Source organism: Macrosteles quadrilineatus, unplaced genomic scaffold (genome assembly GCF_028750875.1).
Source record: "Macrosteles quadrilineatus isolate MER2022 unplaced genomic scaffold, UCM_ALF_1.0 Scaffold_6__1_contigs__length_79288215, whole genome shotgun sequence".
NCBI lineage: Eukaryota > Metazoa > Arthropoda > Insecta > Hemiptera > Cicadellidae > Macrosteles > Macrosteles quadrilineatus.
In genome coordinates, this window is record NW_026542599.1 from 22,271,258 (window position 1) to 22,281,288 (window position 10,031).

Sequence of the window (10,031 nt, forward strand, 5' to 3'; positions counted from 1 at the left end):
ACCTGTATTCATTAAGCAATACTGCATTTGATAAAGTGATATTGCATACATTCCTTGGCACATTTCTGGGAAGATCCAGGAATTCCAGGTTCCCTCTAAAAGAGCATTCGCGCTCCCGTATAAGTGCTTAGCTTGATAATTAAACTTTGTATAATAAATATTTGGGAACTAAATAAACTGGTAATTCTATTGAACAATTAGGCCTACTATTTTTAATGTTTAATGAAATTTATATACTTTAAAAAATGATTTAAAGACATTATTTTATTAAACAATGCTCTAACGCTAGATTGAGAGGGAAATCACAAGTTCATTGAGTACTCAATTTTGATAAGAATTAAATATCGTATGCGAGACTTTAGTGGACAGTATGACAAATATTCATACATTTCGATTATTTATTCTGTAGGCCTACTACTTTGTCCCATACAAACCAAATATTTTGTAAACAATTTGATGGTCTTATTTTTATTACAATTATAATGTTTCAAATTCAAAACAAATGACTATATTATTTCCGAATGGTTACTAACAGCATAACATTGAAAAATATTGTTTTATAAATAAATGGAGTTGGTCGTTTGAAATTTGTATCAATCGTTATTAGGGTATAATCTTGTAAGGTTATGATGTATGAACTTAACCAAATTTTTAAATCCAGAATAGAGTATTATGAATGACCTTAGCGAATTCACTTCAGTGGGACGGATATATACGTTTTACAACATACAACATCATCCGATTTTGCAGTATAGAGGTTTTACCTTCGGAAGTATAACAAATATTGAACGATACTGACTAATAAATTGTTGATTGTTACAATAATTAAAAAATATAAATATAAAATTTAAATTTGTAAGGCTAATATTTGGCTGGTAAATGTAAATATATCATCTGTATACTGAAATTAAAACTAACTTTTATTCAGTTTCACTCCATACTAAATAGTTTTCCCTGTCTTATATTTTCTGAGATATTCGTGAATCTGAGAATATGAGAAGTCTCTTGGGCAAATGTTAACCAAATTTGACGCTCGAGTTTCTCAGTAAAGGAGGTTAATGGTGCGATGTGATATAGTTAGTTTGTGACGTTATACGCCCACCTATGACGTCATAATGTATATATGTCTGTAATGACGTCATATGTATAAGATACGGTGATATATCTAAATTTCTGCGCAGCATGATGTAATATAACAAGTATAATGCAAACTTGCTTCAACTGTGAGTAGAAGGTGAATAGACACAACTTATTAAAATAATATATAGTATTATAAAATATTACATTAGCTACTAATTCGGTTTTTAGCTACAATATTTAATGCCTCAGCTTTTTTAGTATATCCTATAAAACCTAGATCTTTAAATCAGTAAATTTCTCTGGTTTAGTTATGGATATAAATGTACAACACAAATGAAAAATTTGTAGGGGTATCAGAATGGATAGGACCATGAACTGTGAAGATGGATGAGGTTTTTTTACTATCAAATATTTCTTCGTATAGCAGCTTACCGTACCGTTTGAAAATGCTTATCATAGAATTTGGGCTTAGCATAACTTTGATTCTTCGATGTTTGAAATAACAACTTTACCCAAATGTTTAATCAAAAGTTATTGATTATGGATTGATCCTACCAAGTTGCAGAAAATAGATTCGTATTTTCCTTTCATCACAAAACAAGTCCTTTCTCTAAAACATTTTGGAAACGATCCGCGATGGTATTTGTTATCAAGTTTTGAAGCATTGCTGTTGTGCGATTCACACATAACATGGATTGTAAATGGAGGTAATTACTTTACATGTGCAACCTGAATTTATATGTAATTTGTTCTAAGAATTTAGATCAAGTAGTATTATACTTCTTAGTTATTTCACTATAAACATTATGAGCTATCATAATAAAATTGTGATTATGAACCAACAAAAAAATGCAAAAAAATGTCTTTGTTTATCATATATCTTTAAAGTTTGTTATATGATTATTTCATAGACGAAAATAATTAAATCATGATTTTGGTAGGCCAAAAATACCAAAAAATTATATTAAAAGTTGGTGTTTTAGAGGGTTGCTGTAAAATTTAAAATATATTGTATTCTCAAATGATAAGAAAAGTACAATAACATTCATACAATCAGAGGCAAGTAAGCAATGTTATAAAATTACCTACATTGATGAATACAGAGAACATAAGTAATGAAAGAGGATACATGAAATATTTAAATAATTTTTTTTTTATTTACGTCAGAAGCACCTGAATATGAAGTCATACCTACGTTTAAGATGATACATCAACCTAAACCTATTTAAGAACATAATTGACTAGCATGAGGACATTATTTAGATTATCTAGGATATTATATGACAATATCCGACAGAGTATATCAAGGATGTACAGCAAAAATCAATATTCAAACACATTTATGTTAATAGTCCTATTCCAAATAATTTACACATTTCCACAAAGCGTATCATTTACTATATTTATTTTTACTTCGGCATACGTACTCCTATTGAAATGGAAACTATAGTACAATGGAGAGCCTATGCACTTAATACTGAACAATGACTGAACGGGTTTACAGTGAAAGGCTTCTGAGATCCTGGCTAGACCTCTTATGAGGACAAAGTGCTCTCAGTATCTGGTGACTTACTGGCTACAGACGACTGAAGAAATTGCATGTATTGAAATCACTGCAAAACACTGATTGCCAGCTATGCAGTAGGTTCATTTACTGAACATCCCAACATTGCTTAGTGTGCATTCGGTGTATCTGTAAACAAAAATTAAAATATAATAGTTACTAAGAAGTTACCGATATGTATTGGATTATTGCTATTATTTTGGTTTGGAAGGGTTTAAGTTTCATTTTTTATAATTTGTTTGTTCATTGTTGCTGTATTGATAAAGTAACTAAGTGTTTCAGTGAGTTAAATAATAATGTTTCCGTTTGTTCATAGTTTAAAGATTATCCTAAGAATAAAAACTATTTTAATTTATTAAGCTTTACCCTTTTGAATTTACAATTATAAACTGATATCAACCACAACGCCTTGCGAGAACATTCAAATTACACCTTAAATAACTGATAGTAAGAGATAAAAGCATGAAAACCTTTATGTAAAAAAAAAATAATATGACTGTAAACCTCAAAAGATAGTAAAATACAATTTGAAAAAAAAATCCTTGGAACAGTTTTTTAATGACCTATCTCAAAATTAATTATAAACCTGGATATCAGTAAAAAATGAGTAAAGATAAAACAAAATATTTTTTGTTTCCTAAACTGGTGACAATTTAACAAGAGGTGTTGTAGAAAGCATTCAAACGTTTTTAGGACAATAGGTATATACCCATATTTTTGTGAATGCGCCGGGAATCGAACCCATCCCTCCCTACTAAATTTTGTAACGCTAACCAGCAGAATAGAAAACACCTAATACATTTTGTACAATATTTTTGGATTTAGTAATAAAGAAAAGAGTCACCGGAAAAAGGAAATCGAATCAAATTCAGAACACCAACACCAACCTTCCTGTGAATTTGACCGCCATATTGTGTTATAAATCACAATCCTTTATAAAAACTGTATTCAGACAGAAAATTTATTACAATACAACATTTGCTTTTCCCCTAACAATTACAGACATTTTTAAAAAGAGGTATCACTGAAACCTCTCAAATCGTTTTAACAGATGTATAAAAAATTTAGGTTTCTAATAAAGAGGACTCTTCTTACAATACTTGTCCTTTTTTACCAAAATTGATAAAAACACAGAGTAGTAGCCTATATTCCAAGCCGGTTGGTACCCATTAATACAAGTTACATAGTAAACACAATTGTTATACTTTGCCGGATTTGAGGGCCCCTAAATTCCGGATTTGAGTTCCCAGCCCCTGACTGCAATTCACTTTATCAAATAAACCAGCAGTGTTTCATAAATATACCAAACTTTATACACCATTCGCATGAAAATAATAATTGTTTGTACCTCATCCTTGGATACATAAATTGTATAACTGAAATATAACATATAATAATAACCTTTGTTGTTTGAATAATTTTAACTTTCAAGAGCAGACGAATCATACGTTATCATCCACTAACGAAGATTTTTCTATTTTGAATTAATATTTAGTTGATCAAAGTTGTTTGGTTAAGATTAACGAAGAGGAAGACAGGCAAGTATGCTGTTGTATTATTCAATTTTCATCACATTAAACCACTAACTTCACCCGATTACGCTACAAAATGAAGTTAACGAATCTTCTATCTGATAAGCACTAAACCAGTTGTCGAACTAAGCAATACATTCAAAATTACTATTAAAACCGTATTTGTAATCTGCACAACGTAAAATATTTTATCAATACGGTACTATAAATTGTAATAAGGAAAATTAACAGTTATTTTGTGATTTCAACTTTAACGCAGTTTAGTTAATTTTCCAATAATTTCAACGATACTAAGGTAAATAGTTGACTAATAAGAGCTAAGCAACTTCTATAACATCAAATACCTCGCCAAAGCAATCCTGCAGACAAAGTGAATTTCCATTTACCTGGCTGGATTTCTACTAAAATATTCCCTAAAGATTGTCAATCAAAGTAGCGAATAAAATTGAGAATCAATTCACCAATCAACAGTTTTTAATAAATCTTTTTTAGTACAGGGTGGCGCAGATGGATCAGGTGGTTTTAAAATACTTGTCAAACTGTCAATTTTAAAGGTATTGGATTGAAATAAAGTGCAAAGTGTGTAGTTACAATGGAAGTTTATTGAAAAAAAAATTGTTAAGTAAGTTTTTAAAAATTACATCCATCAAATAACTTCCTTCTCGAGCGACGCATTCTTGGAGTCGGTCCTTGAGGTTCCGCATTGCTCGCTCAAGCACATCACCAGGAATTGATGTGATTTCGTTGTGAATTGCAGCCTTCAACTCCTGAATGGTCCGGGGTTTGTTCATGTAGACCCTTGCTTCAGGAGTTGAAGGCTGCAATTCACAACGAAATCACATCAATTCCTGGTGATGTGCTTGAGCGAGCAATGCGGAACCTCAAGGACCGAATCCAAGAATGCGTCGCTCGAGAAGGAAGGCATTTGATGGATGTAATTTTTGAAAACTAACTTAACTAATTTTTTGTCAATAAACTTCCATTGTAACTACACGTCTTGCACTTTATTTCAATCCAATACCTTTCAAATTGACAGTTTGACAAGTATTTTAAAACCACCCGATCCATCTGCGCCACCCTGTATCTGCGATTCGAATGTAGAATTCCATAGAAAACCGTGCGAGGTTTGGGGCATAGGTAAAATCTATTATATTGACCAGTCTTTGAGCATGAGTGAATCTGGTGCGACGGGTTGTTGGTGGCTCTAATGAATGGAATTTTTATCATTAGTAAATTTAGTTTTATCATGTTTATAATATGGTATTTTAGATTATTTAATTTTATAAATAAATTGGATAGTTTTATTCATGTTTTAGAGGTTAAGTGGTGAAGAGGACTTGCAATTCCTAACTTCGCTTCTTAAATAAAGACATGTTTAATTTAATTTAATTTCATATATTACTAGATGCCTGCTTTCTATTCTTGCTATATTACTTTTTCGAAAACGATTTCTTTTACATATATTAATAAAGTTATAGTCAAAGTTTTATTTACTTACCTTATACAACTACTCGTAGGTTTCGAATTTATAATGGCTCATCGAAAAATTTGAAGTAAAACAAAAAAAAAATGTAAAATATGTAGTAAAGGTGGTGCAAAACTATACACGACCGATTGAAAATCAGCTAGTCAAATAAAAACGTTAACATGTATTTAACAAATTCTCCAATTCCCTAACTGTGTAATTTAAAACGTATTTAGGCAAAAATAAAACAAAACTAAAAAAGTTTATTAAATTAATAAAATATTAAAAAACAATATTCAGGATTACCTAGTACACGAGAGGCTTAAACACGTTCTCGCGCTAGTTAGCAGATACCTACGTAATATATTAGGTTAATGGGACAACTTTAGTGGTTGGTACACATATGAAACGTCGTGTAGCTTGATAAGTTAACGTTGATATATTTACTTTCAACTGATTGGTTCTATTGTATAGTTATATAACCAGTAATCTTTCACTTTTCGAGCTAAAATCTTCCACCAGTACACATTCTTTCACCAGTACACGTAAAATCTTCCTTTAATATGCCTAAATTTAGTTTGTAGTACGGTTTGGACCAAGGCGTAAAACCTAACACTGTAATTAAAAAAATTGCATACAAAATTTCCATTTAAGATTGACGAAGTTCATAGCACGGTAATTTTTACAATTTAATTAAAACAATTCATTAATATTTTAATTGATTATGAAAAAATATAATCACAATTAAACGTACATAAGGTTTTTAGTGTGTATAAAATATGACACCAAACATTAATTTTCCTTTACGAAGGGTTAAACAATATACAGGATGTCCACAAAAGAACTGAATTTAATATGCATTTAATATGCAAATACTGATATCGAATAAGAGACTATGTTTAATGTTTTGTATATTTATTTAAAACTATAATTCTCAAGTTTTATTACAAACTTAGTATAACTCGATATGATCACTATTAGTGTCCTGGCACAAATCGAAGTGAAATTTGACATCTTCCCAGGTTTTGGTCAGAACTTCAGGGGGTATTGCACCAACACATGTGAATATTCTCTGACAAGGTGATTCAGATCCCGAATCTGCACCGGTAGACTTCATTCTTTACTACCCCCAAAGGAAAACGTCTAGATGAGTCATATCTGGAATCCTAGAAGGATTCAATACTCGTTTCGAAGTTCGGTGGATTGGAAGTGAAGGGCCCTTCCAATGGCCTCATAAGAGTCCAGATATGACTTCTCTAGACTTTTTCTTTTGGAATAGCAGTAAGGAATAGCATCTACTCGGTGCAGATTCGAGATATGAACCTCCGACGGAAAATAATGGCATGTGTTGGTGCAATATCCCCTGAAGTGCTGAAGAATTTTAGCTTTAAATACATATATAAAACATTAAAAATAGTCTCTTATTTACTCCCGTATTTGCATATAAAATGTTTCAGTTTTTTTTGGACACTCTGTATTTTATAACTTATTAGTAATCAAAACAATAAAGTATATGATAAGCGTAATGAAACGGTTTGTGATACAAACTTTTTATTTTGCCTGAGCAATAATAATCTAAGCCTTCATCAGTTGTCAGATAGGTATCTACCTTCCTCATCGGTCGAGGTTTGCAATGGCGACTTGATTTATTAAATTCCTACTTTTCATAACCATTCTACATGAAAACAAATATTTATTGATTAAATTGGTCAACCAATAGGTCTTCTATGAGAATGCCTGACTTTAATTTGTTTTTATTTAGACTTAAATTTTTTTTTATTTAATTAGAAATTAAAAGTTCTGTTTGTTTGTATTATGAAATGCGATCTATTAGTTAGGATAATTGATTAAAACAGTTTGGTTTAAACACAATTTGAGGTATAAGGTTTCAACATTTGCAACACAGAACATGGAGGAAATTATTAATTTTCCACTCCGATAGTCATATTACTAGAAAAATAGTGCATTTTAAACCCTTTAAATAGAAAAAAATTCATTATATCTTAGGTTTATATTATTTAACTATTAGTAAAACTACTTCGAATTTTCATTGTTCATATTTACGCAATTATCAATAAATTGTTTTACCGGAAGAAAAGAACAATAGTTTACTTTATAATTGGTTAGAAAGTAATTTATAACGCACTTTGTAAACGATTCTTAATCAATTCATGTATCTCATGTTTTGAAAATAAAAAAAAAATTTCAAATATTCATGCAATAAATGGTATTCGTGTTATAGTGTTTTCTATTTTGCAAAACAATAAGCTACATATTCTGATAATATACCCGTGTAAAGCAATTAGCACCAAGTTAAGATGTTTTCCTACTTCATAGTAATAAGGTGAAACCAAGCTTAATGAAGAACATGTTAAGCTATAATTCTGTCGTTGTATTGTTAAATCTTCCCCACCTCAAGACCACTTTATAGATTAATTTATACAGACAAAACTAATAAATCACCAAGTTTTATGCAGAAATTAACTATGTAGGTTTAAGCGTAGTTCGTATAACTAGAATTACGTTAAATAATAAAAAAATGTGCAATTTTCTAGAAATAAAAGGAATGTGTATGCATGCAGCATGTATGATCACCTTAAAAGTCATATTATAATCTGTGCTAAAGACCTAAAACAACTATTATAGCTTTTAAAATCTGTAACTTCTGTATTTTTAATAACAATATCCGTTAATTTGTTCAACGACTAACTGAATGAAAGTACAGGGTGGAGCGTGGTAATTTGCTTATTTGCGAGTGGAATAAAAAAATTATGAACATGTAGAAACTAAATTTTATATTTACTTACATTGAACAGTAATGGAATTTACAAATTATTTTGTTTTAAATATTATATCTGGCAAATGTTGACCTTCCCGATCCACACACTGCTGCATACGTTTTCTGAAGTTCTCATGCACTTTTTCAAGCATGTCGACTGGTATTCTGGCAATCTCAGCAGCAATATTGTTCCTTAGGTCTTCCAGGGTTTTGGGACGGTTGCAATACACCTTGGACTTCAGGTAACCCCAAAGGAAAAAATCGCATGGAGCTAAGTCTGGTGAGCGTGCCGGCCAGTTCAGATCACCATTGCGAGAGATGAGCCGTTCAGGAAACATTTGCCTCAAAAGATCAATGGTAACTCTCGCTGTATGTGCAGTGGCACCATCTTGTTGAAACCATGTATCCTCTAATTGCATTGCCTCAAGTGCTGGATGGAAAAAATCCTGCAGCATAGTTAGGTAACGTTCGGCATTCACAGTTGCCGGAAAAAGTAAGGGCCAATGATGCTTACTCGTGATAAGGCGCACCACACAGTGACGCGGTCCGAATGCAGAGGTCTCTGATGAACTTCTCTGGGGTTTGTGTCACTCCAGTACCGCATGTTTTGCTTGTTTACACACCCACTGAGATGAAAATGTGCCTCATCAGAAAAGAACACAATTGCGTCACGAGGTATGGTTGCAAGCATGTCTTCACAAGATGTTCGTCGTGTCAAATAATCCCGTGCTGACAATTGTTGGACCACACACATTTTATATGGGTGGAAATGCAGTTCACTATGGAGAATCCGGTGGAGAGAACGCCTTGAAATGCCAAGAGCAAGTGCTTGCTTCCGAGCAGAGCGTTTCGGAGATTGCAATACTGCTGCTCTAACTCGTTCGATATTTTGTGGTGTTGTAACACTCCTCGCAGGTCCTCTTCGTACAGATGACACATTCCCTGCTGTCCTGAATGCATTCACCCAATTCACAACTGATTGCCGTCCAGGAACACGTCCGCGTGGGGAAACAGCGAAACGCAAACGGAAAGCACGTTGCACTGCAATTATCGAGTAGTTATTTGAAAAATATGCTTCAACACAAAATGAACGCTCCTCACGTGTCCACTCCATGATGGCAACTCAAAATGAGCTGAAGACAAACTTCCGGTCAGTCACAACAATCATCGCCCACTTCCGCCTCTTTTTGACTAACAGTGCTGCCAACCACCTGCAACTCAAAATAGCAATTTCCCGCGCTCCACCCGTTATGAGAAATATTCATTTTTTATAAAATGTTAATTAGATGGCATAACATAAACAAATTCGATATAAAGTTTTTCCTCATCGGTGTGGTAAAAATTTGGAATAGCTATTTTTTTGGATAACATTTTTGATATAGGTTCTCCCTATAAATTAGCTACTGTTATAAAAATGATAAACTTAAACATCGCAAAATCAAAATTTAATAAAATTAAAATACAAATTTATGATCATCGTCGGTGGTTTCTATTAAATGTATTTAATTTACAAACAAAATGGGCTTAAAGATTATATTACAATATCATTATTGAATCCAAAACATTTTAATATCCAAACATTAAAAATGTTTACTAGTTAAAAATCGTTCT